General features: G+C 45.0%; 1 pseudogene across 1 annotated transcript; it reads left to right on the forward strand.

Annotated features, from left to right (window-relative positions):
* Positions 1-963: 963 nt before the first annotated feature.
* Positions 964-1,749, forward strand: LOC310800516 (hatching enzyme 1.2 pseudogene; annotated as a pseudogene). The gene has a single exon. The product of its transcript is annotated as a hatching enzyme 1.2 pseudogene (transcript).
* The last annotated feature ends 13,213 nt before the right edge of the window (positions 1,750-14,962 follow it).

Genomic DNA, 14,962 nt, shown 5'->3' on the forward strand with positions numbered 1-14,962 from the left:
GAATGCCCACCAAGCAATGTGTCTCTCCTGCCAGCTCTGTGCCATAGCTTAAATCAGTGGTTCTGAAATTGGGGTCCGGGGACCACCAGGGGGTCCCCAGCAAAAAGGGTAATCATTTATTTTCACTAGAATTCCAACCAAGTAACACAATGATATGACTATTTTGATCATGGGTTTCATACATTTTCTGTAATAAAACATCTAAAAGTATGACAACCCTCCCACCAGTGTTAATTTCGTCGACAAAAACTATGACGAAAAATGTTAGTCAACTACCTTTTCCCCCAAGACTAAGACAAGACTAAAATGTTCAGACTTTTAGTTTCTTTGACTAAGACGAGACTAAAATACTCAAACTTTCAGTCGACTAAAACTTGACTAAACAAAAAGAGGATGAGGTTGACTAAATCTGATAAAAACTAACAAGCACATTTGTCACAGGACCACGACTACGACTAAATAAAAAAATTGACGAGAAAATTAACACTAATTATATACTGTTTTTCCCCCTCAATGCAGCAGTTCAGTTTATTGTGCTGCAGCATCATAGATGTAGCTGACATTTAGCTGTCTTAAAAACACATGTAAACAGGAAATAAAATATTGGAACAAAAATAAAAATAAACCAATGATCCAGAGAGGATACGACAGTATACCAAAGCAACGTTGACTTGCAGGCACAATCAGGTGTTTAGGTATGTCCATGTATAGAGCTCTTTAATCCGCAGAAATAACAGACAATGTTGAAACTATGGGTTTGTCCGTGGCGTCCTCCCTTCAGACGTTTATTTAGGCCTAGCAGTCTGGACCCCAACCCTTAATCCTCCAGCAGACACACCTGGAAAGAAGAGTATAAAAGAGCAGGACCAAGCAGACTCAAGAATCAAGCTGCAAGCAGTCTCTCCACAGCATCTCCAGGAACCCTGCAGAGAAGACAAGAAGCTACCAGACAGAAACCTGAAGATGAATCCCTCTCTCGGCCTCCTGCTGCTGCTGCTGATCGGCCTCTCCCAGGCCTCTCTGGGTCCACAGGAGGAAGCCTCCAGGGACCCAGAGGCCGACACGATGGACACCGGCAGCAGGATCTTGGCCACAAACAACGGCTCCAGTGAGTTCCTGCTGGAGGGCGACTTGATGGCCCCCACAACGAGAAACGCCATGAAGTGTTGGAGCAACAGCTGCCTCTGGAAGAAAGCCGGCGGCAAGGTGACCGTCCCCTTCATAGTGAGCAGCGTCTTCTCCAGGTCGGCCAAGCAGGCGATCGACAGAGGCATGAAGTCCTTCCACAGCAGCACCTGCATCCGCTTCGTTCCCCGTACAAACGAACGCGACTACATCAGCGTGGAGAGCAGAGGCGGCTGCTTCTCATCCCTGGGCAGAGTGGGAGGCAGGCAGACTGTCTCTCTCGCCCAGCAGGGCTGCGTCTACCACGGTGTCATCCAGCACGAGTTCCTCCATGCTCTGGGCTTCTATCACGAGCACACCAGGAGTGACCGCGACCAGTATGTCCGCATCAACTTCCAGTACGTTAACCCGCGCACAAAACACAACTTCCAGAAGCAGAACACCAACAACCAGAACACTCCCTACGACTACTCCTCCGTCATGCACTATCCGAGAACAGCCTTCACCACCCAACGCGGGCAGGACACCATCACCCCCATCCCCAACCCTAATGTCCGGATCGGCCAGAGGCAGGGCATGTCCCGCATCGACATCCAGAGGGTCAACAAGATCTACAGCTGCTAAGAACATTAGAGAAGGTTCTTAGATCTTCTGTCTACTTCATTAAATCTATTGTCTTTACTTTAATCTGTGTCCGAGGGCTAAACTGTGTGTGTGTGAGACCAATCAACAACACAAACAATTGTAAACACTGAAATAATAATAAAAAGGCTTATCCCTGGTCACCAACATTAGTACTTTTTAACCTGTTATTGATCTCATTAACGACAGTCAAGCTGACACTGCTAACATAATGGTAGTTGATTTTGGCAAGTTCAATTTGAGGGCTTTTACTTTTAATTACCATACGACCAGTGACACCAATTATTGAATGAACATATATAGGTCTAGTGGTTTTTGTCAATGTCACTGTTGTAATGTTGTTTTAATGTTTGGCAATACAGGGTGTCCAAACTAATGTTCAGTCACAAATCTTTAATGGGGGTGTCTGGGTAGTGTAGAGATAAAAGCACTCGCATACTGGCGGTCCGGGTAGTGTAGCGGTAAAGTCCCTGCCTATCAACATGAGGGGCACAGGTTCGCATCCTCGTGGTCCCTCCGGCTTGGTCGGGCGTCCATACAGGCACAATTGACTCATGTGTGTCTGTGGGAGGGAAGCTGGTTTGAAGGTTTTTGTCCTGGTCGCTGCACTAGCGCCTCCTCTGGTCGGTCGGGGTGCCTGTTCAGAGGGAAGGGAACTGGTTGGAATATCGTGATCCTCCCACGTGCTACGTCCTACCGGTGAGGCTCCAGCTGCTACTGCTCATGTTTCGGAGGAAGCATGGTGCTAGTTTCGGCTCTCCCCAGATCAGCAGAGGGGGTGGAACAACGACCGGGACAGCAGGGGGAATTGGCCAAGTACAATTAGGGGGAAAATGGGAGAAAAAATATGAATGCTGTCAGGCCGACGGTGTCCGAGGAAAATGCAACAGAAAGACATACATACATACATACATACATACATACATACAGACAGACAGACAGACAGACAGACAGACAGTAGTTACAACGGAACCCGCCCAGTCTTAGCTAAGGGTCTTATCTACCGGTATATGTGTATGAGGCATTGTGTTCCCAAAATGTACAGCTACTTGCTTGTCTACGTCATTATATCCAGAGACGTCTGAGCGCTTTCCACACAGCCCAGCCAGCCTCCCTCCATTCTCCCCTCAGCTGCGGACTGAGCAGGGACTGTAAATACGGTCCACTTGTCATTGCTACAGGCATAAGCCGACACTGACCCAGGTGGGCAGAGTCAGCATTAGCTACTTTCACTGGGAAAGATTTGCCAACACTGCTTTGAATGACCATTACTAGTGCAAGCGCATCAGCAGATTCAACAGTTTTCATTGACTAAAACTAAACTAAAATGTGAACAGTTTTCGTTGACTAAAACTAGACTAAAATACTTATGGTTTTATTTGACTAAAATGAGACTAAAATGCTCAAACTTTTAGTCGACTAAAACTTGACTAAATAAAAACAGGATGAGGTTGACTAAATATGATAAAAACTAACAAGGACATTTGACGTGGGACTAAGACTAAGACTAAATAAAAAAATAGCTGACAAAATTAACACTACCTCCCACCAGTCTTGCAGGAGCCTGGTGTTGGAGTTGTTAGGTTGATTGGGTGCACCTGGACCCATTGGGCTTAAGAAGACCTTCAGACCATTCAGTCTCTGTCCCTCCTCACCCATGCATCTTTTGTTCTGTTTAATATAAATTAGATTGTGGTGTCTAGTTATTTTCTCTTAGTTTTAGTTAATAAATTATTGTGTTTACTTTTACTTTGGTGTAACCCCCCTCATATGTTACAACCCGGCTCAAGGAAGTAACACATGAGAGGAGTCATACACCAAAGTAAAAGTTAAAACATCAATTTATTAACTCTTAAACAAACGAACAGAACAAAAGGTGCATTGTGAGGAGGAGGGAGAGAGATTGAATGGTTTGAAGGTCTTCTTAAGCCCAATGCAGCCAATCAGCGACCTCAACACCAGTATCCTGCAAAACAGAGCCAGGAGAGTGGGAGGGTCCTCACAAAGGTTAAAATCTTATCAGATGGGGGTCCGTGGTCTAATTTGTGTCACTTTAAGGGTCCTTGGGGTGAAAAGGTTTGACTGGCCTAAATAACTCATTTGACTGCGAAATCCAACTCATTGTTGGTAAAATACATAATGGTGTGTGTGTGTGTGTGTGTGTGTGTGTCGCTTGGTTTCACCAAGTAAAACTATTTTTCTAAGCATATTACGAAATGTCTATGGGAAAATAAATGGCGGATGAAATCTGTTAGGCACATGCCTAACCCGGAAGTGGGCATGATTTTGGCATTTTTAATTATTAATGCTGAACTTCAAATTCAACTTCTGAAGTACAGTACAGTCACGGCCTAAAATTCATTTTGCAAACTAGGTGGGAATTCCCCCCTTATGTTCTTCAGATAGGGGGGATTTATAGACTTTGGGGGGGATCTGTAGACTTTGGGAGGGATTTATAGACTTTGAGGGGGGAGACACTAACCCGAGTATAACTACGGTACACATCTTATGTCCAAGAGGTGGTGGCACCGTGGCAGTACACAAATTCCAAGTAAAATTGCAAATACTCTATTACTGACTGCCCCAGAGGGGATCCAAACTGCTCACACTGGCATTATTAGTGTCATGATTTACCCACAGAACCACACAGGAGAGCCAGGAGAGGTGAAGGAAGATAAAGGAGTTCTCTCATCTCTAATGTGTGATTTTACATTTCTTTTTAATTCTTCTGTGCTTGTTTATAATTGTTTTGCCTTATTATACATTTGGTCTTTGGTGTGTTATTCTGGTGTTCAAGCACTTTGGAACTTTGTTAAGAAAGGTGCTATACAAATAGTTTATTTTATATTATCATAATGCTGATGTGGTGGACATATCCCACAGTGTAACATCGTAAGGCAGGTTGATGACAGTGGGCAGACACTGACAGTGTTCTGAAGAAACACCTGCATCAGGTTAGATAAAAGCTCCCTGCATCCAGTGAAAATCAATGACCAGACTACTAGGAAGGAAAGGAAGCAAAGATTGTTGAAACCTTAGCCGCATATTCACATATTCACATGGCTGCTAACTTATAAATGGTCTACCACACAGCATATGACAGCATGCATACCGATAGCCAGATAGTCAACAGTGTTTTTGAAGATTGCGAGCGGCTAGCCGCTTTCACGACTGTTGTTGTCCTATACGCTGTAACGTTGGCATTGCTGCTAATGCTAACATCGCTACCGCTAGCCATCGACAGTAAAATGCTAACTAGCAAACTCGCAAGCTAGCACTATTGTCTGCTGCAACTGTAGCTTTATCTCCCGTGTACAAAACCATTGTCTGACACATTTAAATTCCATCTGTTTATGTGACTGTTCATAACAGAAGCTACGTTGGCTTGTGGCTCCGTGTTTACAGGAGAGCCCTTCTGCTCTTTCTATGACCAGTGGATCACATGCTTTTTTTCAATAGACACCAATGGTTCCATGGAGCAGTGCTGCCTTCATGTGCAACAAAAAAAAGACAACCACAGCATTAAGAGACTTTGCCGCCTGCAACACGAAGAAGAATCGATTCTTGGGAGTTGGGAATCGATCCAGGAATCGTGGCATTAAGAATCGCGATCCTTTCAATAATCGATTTTTTTTGGAGCAGCATCAACATAAAGCCATTAGATTCAATCTGCTGAAGTTAACTATGCCAACATTTCATATAGTTTAGTTCAGCAGATTGTAACCGGTTACTGAAAAACATCTAATGATGGGGCAGCTGTATACTCCTGCCAGAGGATCCAGTTTCAGCTCTCTCAGATCCTCGCCGACTCAATCGTATTGCCTGATGACCTTTGACCCTTTCGCCTGAGTCTCAGCCTGGGAGGAAGACGGTTTGTATACGGATTAACATGACAGATGGAGAAGTCACTCACAGATCAATAGCTGTCTGCACGCTGCTCTGTCTGCGCCGTCTGATGACCTACGGACAAACGCAGCATCTTCATCTCAGCACCTCGTCCATCATCAGGCAGCGTAGCCACACATGCTACCTCCCCGGGGTGACTCTCATCTATGCTCTGGAAAAGGAAACGATTGGTAATATTGAACTGCTTCCACTGTGTTGTGCTGTATCAATATTGTGACTGCAGCAGTGTCCCCACTTCATAACGCACTTACAGCTCGAGCTGCTGCAAATACGCCGCAAATAGTCAAAGTTATGCCGATCTTCTCTCGTGCTAAAATTCGACAAAAGTGACACATTCCAACTGTGAATGTGAAGACCTAGAAATGTCACAAAAGGATCCGGTGGCTCATCTCTCCACACAGTGACATTGCCCTGCCTTGAAGGTGTAATGAGGAGGGGACTGTGATGCTGTATTGGGTTACAGAGAGGCCTGCCTCTATGCAACTCAAACAGGGTCAGAGTAAATGACACAGCCCAGGCTTTGATGGCGAGGGAGGGAGCCATTCATCACACTGCCTTCAGCGTCGTCCAGTAAGTTGTGCTTTAATAGCTGACCTATCTTAAAGGTGAGCAGAAACAAACTGCCTGCTAGATGCATATCTTTCACTATGTGGCCTTGCTGCACTACACTGCTTCTGTAGGGCAACACAACACCTTTTGTTCACCTTGGCGCCTCCCTTCCACATTGGATGATTTGAACAAACACAAATACACATTCAGGTTTTGGGCAGAGCTGGGCAGTTAACCGAAGACGTGTCGAAAACCCACATTTAGAACCTCTAACCGACTTAATCTTGCTCATGTCAATTCATTAATTTGATTGATACTGTCCCCAATGCGTGCGATCATGACGTGTCCCCTTAAAAGATATATACTATCGTCGTGTTCAGTCACATGCCTCTGCCCCATCCAGCTTTATTTTTTATCCCACCGCATTTGTGCCAAGACCTGCTCTGTTTTAGGCATGAGGAGTGATGACTGGTTAAGGTTAGGGTCAAATCAGGGTAAGCCAATAAGAGCAGAGTAGGGCGGGACTTTGATTTGAAGTCATATCGCCCAGCCTATAGGCTGCTATCCCATATAGGATTATGGTTTCATCAGGGAATGAAAAGGAATTAATCTACTTAACTCACATTGTGCAACTATGTGCCCTTTATTGTGATCGAGGAGGTGGCTTATCAACTTATCGGATTTACAGATTATATTCCTGATTATATTTCTGGTACTTTTATATTTCGGTCTCTTGCAATCATCCAGCCAGCCTTAAAATAATATATTTCAGTTGAAATACTTCATTAAAGATTAAAAACCTATGCCATTGGATTGACGCCCCAACACAGGTTACACAAGGCAACCATAAATGTGAATTACAAATGTTATGGAGCAATCTCTCAACATGAAAATCCTTGTGCAAAATCCGACCATATACTACTCTCAACAGCAACAGTCAGTTGGACACATAAGTTATCTGAAGGACATAACTACATATTTTCAATGTTGTTTTTGATGCTGCCCACTGAGTACATGGCATAATTACACTGATGTATAAACTGATTTGTTAACTGAACGTTTTTAAAATTTGAATGCGGTGTAGGCCTATATGGTGTGTTCTTTTTTAATGTGCTGAGCTAAAAACTTAATTTATTTTAGGACAATAGGCCTAATGGTACTGCATCTCGTAAATACCATTATTTTACTAGAAATTAGCAAGACAGAAAGGCAAATTTAACAGCTTATGTAAATTAGTCTCCTTCCAGGCAACAAATTAAGACCTACTCATCTGGAAACTGCACAGATACCAAAATGCTTAATAAAACTCCAGGCAAGAAAATTAACCAACTAATTAATGAATTTCTATTGGGGCATTTCCCCTGTCATAAAATGATGTGGGGAACATTTCTGTATTTCTCAACTTAATTTTAGCATGTTGCATGTTTAACATTGAGCATTAATGTTCTCATATCTAGGCAAATCGACAAATGACAAATGCACATACAATTGTATGTGTGTGTAAGCAGTGTAATCTGCAAAAGCTAAATTGATTTTCCACTAGCACTCTTTTGCTGTGTGGTCACCTCAATTTCAGGGACATTGAGGGACATATTTGTCCCCAAGCTCTGGCTCAGTTCCCACCCTGGACTGTGCCTTGCTTTTCCAGGCAGACATGATTCTCAAGAGCGCTGCTTCAAAAGAATTGCCCTTTGGCCTTCTCTTGAACACTGAAGAATTAGGACCTAATAATGATGATCTTTTTTACCTTTTTGTCAGCTGGTTTAAAGTGGTATTACACTTACCATTTTCTTTATAGCTGAGCTGTGATCGAACGAAACGCACAATATATGTTAATATTGAATAATATTAATATCTTCAGCAGCAAAGCTCCACAAAGTGTCTCTCTACATGATGATAATGCATGGTGGAGCAGTGGTAGCTGCTCTACGGAAAAACAAAACATTCCTTCTCAAACTACTCTCTACAACTGCTACTCTATTCCTTCACAAAGTTGTAGCTGTCATAGATTGTGTTGCATATAGTTGATTTCTCCACTGTTGACAAAGTGTGTTATTGTAAGTCGCTTGTGTCTTTATAAAGCAACATAGAGTATTTGTCAAGAATCCATTTTTACTTTTCTCATGTTGCCCCCTATGGAGTACTTATGAAGTCATGTGATGCTGTACAATCTGAGGGGATTTAATAACAATGAAAACAAACGAGCGACACTTTGGCCTGCCTGATCATTCATGTCACAAATCCTCTTTAGATGAACTCTTAATCACTAACTCGTCGACGGTATTAATCAATAGCATTTTTCCATGATTCAAATGGATCCAACTGAACTGATTGGGCTTTAATAACCTCCCCACTGGCACAGCCTGCGCTAAATGAGACGACACAATGGCCCAATTCACTCAGTCACTCTCCAACTGGCCTTTCAGAGGTCAGTTAGAGAAGCCTTTCTAATAACAAGATTTAAAGCTGCATTCAGTGATGTTTTTGTGTTAGAATAAATAAGTATTAAATGGCTCTATATTCTGACAGCACTCACTGAAATAGAATGTTTGGTCAGTAACTTGGAACCCCCCGCTGTCCTCTCTCTCCTGTAGCCCTGCATGCAGGGTGGACGTATCGATCGCCGCAACCGTAACTCGGAGAGACTCACGGGTGGCGGCGTTGGATTCAGGGTGAAAAACGACATATAGTCTTTTAATAGCATCGCGATCTGACCTTCCGCTTCCCAGGAAATGTCAACATTTCTCTGATTGGATAGTAGGAGGTCGACGCCAAATTTGTATCCAATCAGAGAAATCTTTACATTTTCTGGGAAACGGAAGGCCAAATCCAACGCCGCCATCCGTCAGTCTCTACGAGTTACGGTTGCGGAGATACGTCCGCCCTGCCTGCAGGGCTACAGGAGAGAGACAGAGGACAGCGGGGGGTTGGGAGTTCCAAGTTACTGACCAAACACTCTATTTCAGTGATTGCTGTCAGAATATAGAGGCATTTAACACTTATTTTAACACAAAAACATCGCTGAATGCAGCTTTAACAGCAAAACTAAACGAGCTGGGAGAGAGAACTAGAGCAAACACGACACAGCGTCAGGACTCATGTGTGGAAGCTTAGCTCCATTAGCATAACACTAAAAGATGCATGGTTCCTCCCTGGAGTCTTGTTTCTTCAGGATGGGAGGAAGCCATTACAAACAGCTGAGCCTGTTCACACACAGGGTCTGAAGCCACAGCAAAGGTCACGGAACCACAGCAGTGGTCAGAGGGGAGTGGTCCCCTAAGCGAGAGTGGTCATAAGTAGGGGTGTCAAAAATAATCGATTATAAGATGCATCGCGATGCGGACGTGCACGATTCTGCATCGATTCACAAATGTCAAAAATCGAGTATTAAAAAAAATATATATATATTTAATAATCAAATAAAATATAATGGAAGTACATGCATTTGTTTATTTTAATTATGGATCATAATACAATGCAATTCCAAATGCACTTTTATTTTAAAAGTAGCCACACAGTGAGAAAAAAGAAAGTGAGAAAAAATAAATCATGTATTGCGGAAAAAAGTGATGCATCGATTTAACTCATTGAGTGCCAGCCACTTTTGGAGAACGGACGCCAGAGTGCCAGAGTTTCAGAGCGTTTTCAGTGATTTCTCGAGGCCCACAGAATATTGTGTGATATTACTATGTAAACACCGAACACGCCCAAAGAATGATGATACTCTATTGTATCATCAGCAAAAAAAAGTTTATTGATATCATTTTCCGTTCTTTAGTTATCAGCCGGAGAAGATAGGTTGATTTCAGCAAAAACAGACGTTTCCATCTAGAAGCTGAGATAATGAGCCTTTTGTGAAATGAAGCATTTCAAGCAAATCACTGACTCTGAAGCTAATATTTTCTGACCTGAAACATCTGAACAGTAATTTCCTTCAATAAAACAGCACCCCCACCCCCCTCAACTCCAAACTCCTCCTCCGTGGGAGTGTCTCTGGTGGCTCTGCTCGCTCTGCTGCGTGTGTCAGGCGAGTCTCTGCTGCCTGCTATGGCAGGCTCTGCTGCCTGCGGATCCACGTTCGGATGGCGGCCGCTCGTCGGGGGAGTCTGGATCGGGCTCGCTGACTTCGTCTGCGTTTCTGGGGTTTCGGTTGTGAGCTGGGATGAAGCTGCGTCCGATTCTGGGCTTTCTGCTGCGCGTTTCAAAGTGCGCTGCACCCAGTCTATTTTCGGAGCGCTCTGCCTTGTGCGCCGGCTCCCAGCGCGACACCGAAAAGCCAAACCATTCTCATGAGAATGGTTTGGCTTTGGTTTTATTTTCTGGCGGCTAATCGTGTGGAGAAACTATGCAGCAGAGACAGTTGTGGGAGCGGATTGGCTGCTGTTCGCAGCTAACGTTGGCTCCAGCCAGAGCAATCTGTGCCGCTCTGGCTCATGCATCGGTTTCTCTTTCATCACGGCTTTTTCTGCTGTTTTTCCTCAACTTTCTCTAATCTGGAGAGCACTGTCGCCACCTAATGGGTCCGTAAAATAGGTTATACACCTTCAATAGCTACAATATTTTTACAGGAGATGCATGAGGCTTTGATCCACGTCCCACCGTCAAAAAACGCATTTGACGCCGATCGACGTCATTGGCACTCTACGTTATTATTTGATTTGACGCCGATCGACGTCATTGGCACTCAATGAGTTAAGATGCATCGAGATGCATCGAGATGCATCGATAATCGTTATCGAATCGAATCGTAGCCCTCTGAATCGTAATCGAATCGAATCGTGAGGCCAGTGAAGATTCACAGCCCTAGTCATAAGGGAGAGCATCCAAAAGGTCCAGGAAACCAGAGTTGAACCCTGTTTTGGAAGCAAGGGGGGTCTTTTAAATGTATTATTAATGCGTTCCACCCCATAAATAACTGCCCTTTGTGGATGATTTGACGTCGCCGGTGAAGAATCCTGGAGTGTGGTTTGTCTCATTAGCGTGGGTGCAGGGATAGGGTTTCGTCAGTGCGAGAGGGCGCATGTTGAGTTGAAAGGTGCTTATGGTAATTGAATCCTCATACTGATTTACTGAAGAGCACAGTTCAGAGACGCACAGCTGAAAAGCTTCAAATGATATTTTGTGTTTTGCAGCCTTTTCAGAAATGGGGGGGGGGGGAAATCCCTGTAGACACTGAAAGAAAAAGTCACCTTAGTAACTGCTTTCTTTCAGCCAGTTGCTCCACATTTACACTGACCTAGCATTAAAATTCAACTCATTAAATTGAGAAACGGTGAATTAAATCATAAAGAATACCAACTAATACCTACACCATTTAGATGCTATGTTAGTATTAAGCTAGTCTCAACGCCAGACCCATGAGAGTTCTGGCGCTGATACACTACGTTACTGCATGCTGCAGAGCTCTCTCTGGGTCTGCATGGGACACTTTCCCCCAGCCAGCTGGTTATGGGAGGGAACCGTTCACTTGGGCAGTGATATGCCAGTGATGGATTCAGTCCTCCCCAATCAGTAACGACTTTGCGATCAGACGACACGGGAGGAGCAGCCCATTTTTCGAACCGCTCTCTCATCGGTGCTACGACCTGTCACTCATTCAATTTCAACCTGCCTTCAAAAACCAGCAGTGGCTGTGAAGTGGCACAGACTCATTTATGTAGTATGCGGAGCGCAGCGATTCAACGTAATAGTTGAGTCTGGGGAGAGACTAGTATTAAGCTAATTAAAGGAAATTAAGTTAAAGTAGACTTAAAGCACTCCGTCACAAGTTTTCTGTTAACTAGTCTATTAAAATGTTGTTAGCCTGGGAACCTCATGAATCTCTGAGTTCATATTTGCTCTGGTTGATGCGTCTAGCTACTCTCCCGCATCCAACACATTTCCACCTAGCCCAAAACCTGCTAAACATCGTGATCACGTCAACTCATTCTGTTTCATTCTGCGGATCAGTCTGAGGTCCAGCTCGCCCCCTGCAGTCATTTCCAGACATAACAAAGTCCACGGACCAATCAGAGACCTGCCCTACCATAGTACCCTCCAGGCTGGTATGCAAGCTCAAGGACCTGGGACTTAACACAGCAATGTGCGACTGGATCCTGGATTTCCTGACAGACCGCCGCCAGGTGGTGAGGGTGGGCAACCTCACCTCCTCCCCACTGACCATCAGCATAGGAGCGCCCCAGGGGTGCGTCTCCAGCCCCTTCTGGTATGACCTCTACACCCACGACTGCGTGGCGACTCAAACCTCTAACACCATCGTGAAGTTTGCAGACGACACAGCAGTCGTGGGGCTGATCTCGGGGAGCGACGAGACGGCCTACAGAGAGGAGGTGGGGGCCCTGGAACAATGGTGCCAGGACAACCACCTCTCTCTGAACGTCTCCAAGACCAAGGAGATCATTGTAGACTACAGGAGGGGGGGGGCGCACACCCCCCAATCACCATCAACGGCACAGTGGTGGAAAGGGTGGACAGCTTCAAGTACCTGGGAGTCAATATCCACCAGGACCTGACATGGGCCGGCCACACCGCCACTGTCGTCAAAAAGGCCCAACAGCGAATACACGGACTCAAGCGCCTGAAGAAATTCGGGCTAAGGAAAGAAATCCTCAGGGACTTCTACAGAGGCACCATTGAAAGCCTGCTGACTGGCGGCTTCACCACCTGGTACGGGAACTGTACCACCATGGACCGCAGGGCGCTACGGAGAGTGAGACGCGCGGCACAGCACGTAACAGAATGTGAGTTGCCAGATCTGCATGAACTGTATAAACAGCGGTGCCTCAGGAGGTCCCTGAAGATCATCAAAGACACAAACCATCCCCACAACAGCCTGTTCTCCCTGCTACCCTCAGGGAGAAGATACAGGGTTCCGAAAGCACGCACAAATCGCTTGAGGAACAGTTTCTTCCCGCAGGCCACGAGACTCCTTAACATACACAAATAGTGTAGTAGCCGCACTGTACCGTACTGTAGCTGCTACCACTACGTATGTCTAACGTTTAATTGTATGTTTAATAAGGAATATGCTATTTGCACCTGTATGTCAAATACGCCGAATTTAAAATGCCGAGTTTAATTGTATGTTTAATAAGGAATATGTTATTTGCACCTGTATGTCAAATACGCAGAATTTAAAATGTTTAAGCACGTCTAAAGTATGCACCCGACACGTGCACCTATGTGCAGTGAATATGCCACTGTCTCTGACTTGTCTTATCACTATACTGCCTTATGCTTGTTGTGTCTCTTGTTGTTTTTGCACCCATATGCCCTGTTATATTTGTTATATTTGTACTATTTGCACTATGTTGTAAACGGAGTCCACAGCACAAGAATTTCACACGTGATACTTGTACCATGGAGTGACAATAAAATCTTGAATCTTGAATCTTGAATCGTAGCCAATCAGGGACCTGCCTCGTAGTTGACAACGTAATCAAGAGACACCGCTGGCAAAACAGAGTGGTAACGTTAAAGTTCGCAGAGTAAACACAGCCGCAAGTGCAGTTATTGCATAAATAGACTCAATAACAACAATTACATCAGGAACAAGAGTACTATGCACACCAGTGGCGTTTCTCTGCGGAAAATACATTTTCGGATTTGGATTTGAGTGGATCCGATGCCGATTGGCTGAAGGAGTTGTCTGTCAAGGCAAGTACTCCCGCCCACTGAAATGGCTGTGGACGGTATAGTCCAGACTGATACGTAGAGTGAAACACAATGTGACAGCATGTTATCAGGATGCTTTTTACCAGGCGACCTGAAGACGGACAGGCAGATTAATCAATGACGACAAAAACAAAATGACGACAAAAACAATCTACCTCTGTTATTTCTGTATTCACCTTATTGTCACGCCCACTTTTTCTCTATATATCTGTACTGTATGAGTTCATGTATGTGTGGGTTTACACGCGTGTGCGTGTGCCCGTGTTCAGGCTCACAGGCCTGTGAGGTGCTCAGGACAGCCCGGCTATTTATAGAGAGGAGAGGAGAGAAATAATTCAGTGTGATGGCAGAGCGGCTTGTTCAGCTCCTCCTTGACAGAGGAGATGAGGAGAAACGAGGAGATGACTCCTCCTCTCCTCTCCTCCCCTTCCCTCCTCTCTCCTCCTCCTCCCTCTCCTCCCCTCCTCCTCTCCTCTCCTCTCCTCCTCTCCCCTCCTCTCCTCTCCCCTCCTCTCCTCTCCCCTCCTCCTCTCCTCTCCTCATCTCCTCCCCTCCTCTCCTCTCTCCTCCTCTCCTCTCTCCCAGCCCGACAGGTGGGATTCACTCTCTGTTTGAAGCTCCTACCTCTCACTCCCCAGCCTCTTCTGTGGGAAACACTGTGCAGATACGGATATGTCCCCTCTGAATAGAGCAGCTCAGACAAATCTAGACGAGTTATGATGTCTTCATCTGAAGCAACGCTCCTCTCTGCCTGCCTGCCTGCACACTTCTGCTTTGACTGCTGACTGTGTATTGTTACCAGTCCATCAGCTCGCCACTCGCCAACTCCTGAGCAGCGTGTTTGGAGAAGCTGTTTTTCAATTAGTCTCTTAAATCAGACGCATTGGCTCCGCCTCCCCGTCTGTGCTTCACAGAGGAGAAAGTTGGTCAAAATGGAAATAAGTCTGGACAGCCACTGAAGGCGGGCACATCTGCTAATTTCTCCAATCACCTGCATCACATCAGTTTTGTTTAAGTATCGTGATTGGTCAAATCTTCTGTATATACATTTGGCAATGTGGACTCT

The sequence above is a fragment of the Poromitra crassiceps genome (assembly GCF_964638095.1).
Source record: "Poromitra crassiceps genome assembly, chromosome: 30".
NCBI classification, from domain to species: domain Eukaryota; kingdom Metazoa; phylum Chordata; class Actinopteri; order Beryciformes; family Melamphaidae; genus Poromitra; species Poromitra crassiceps.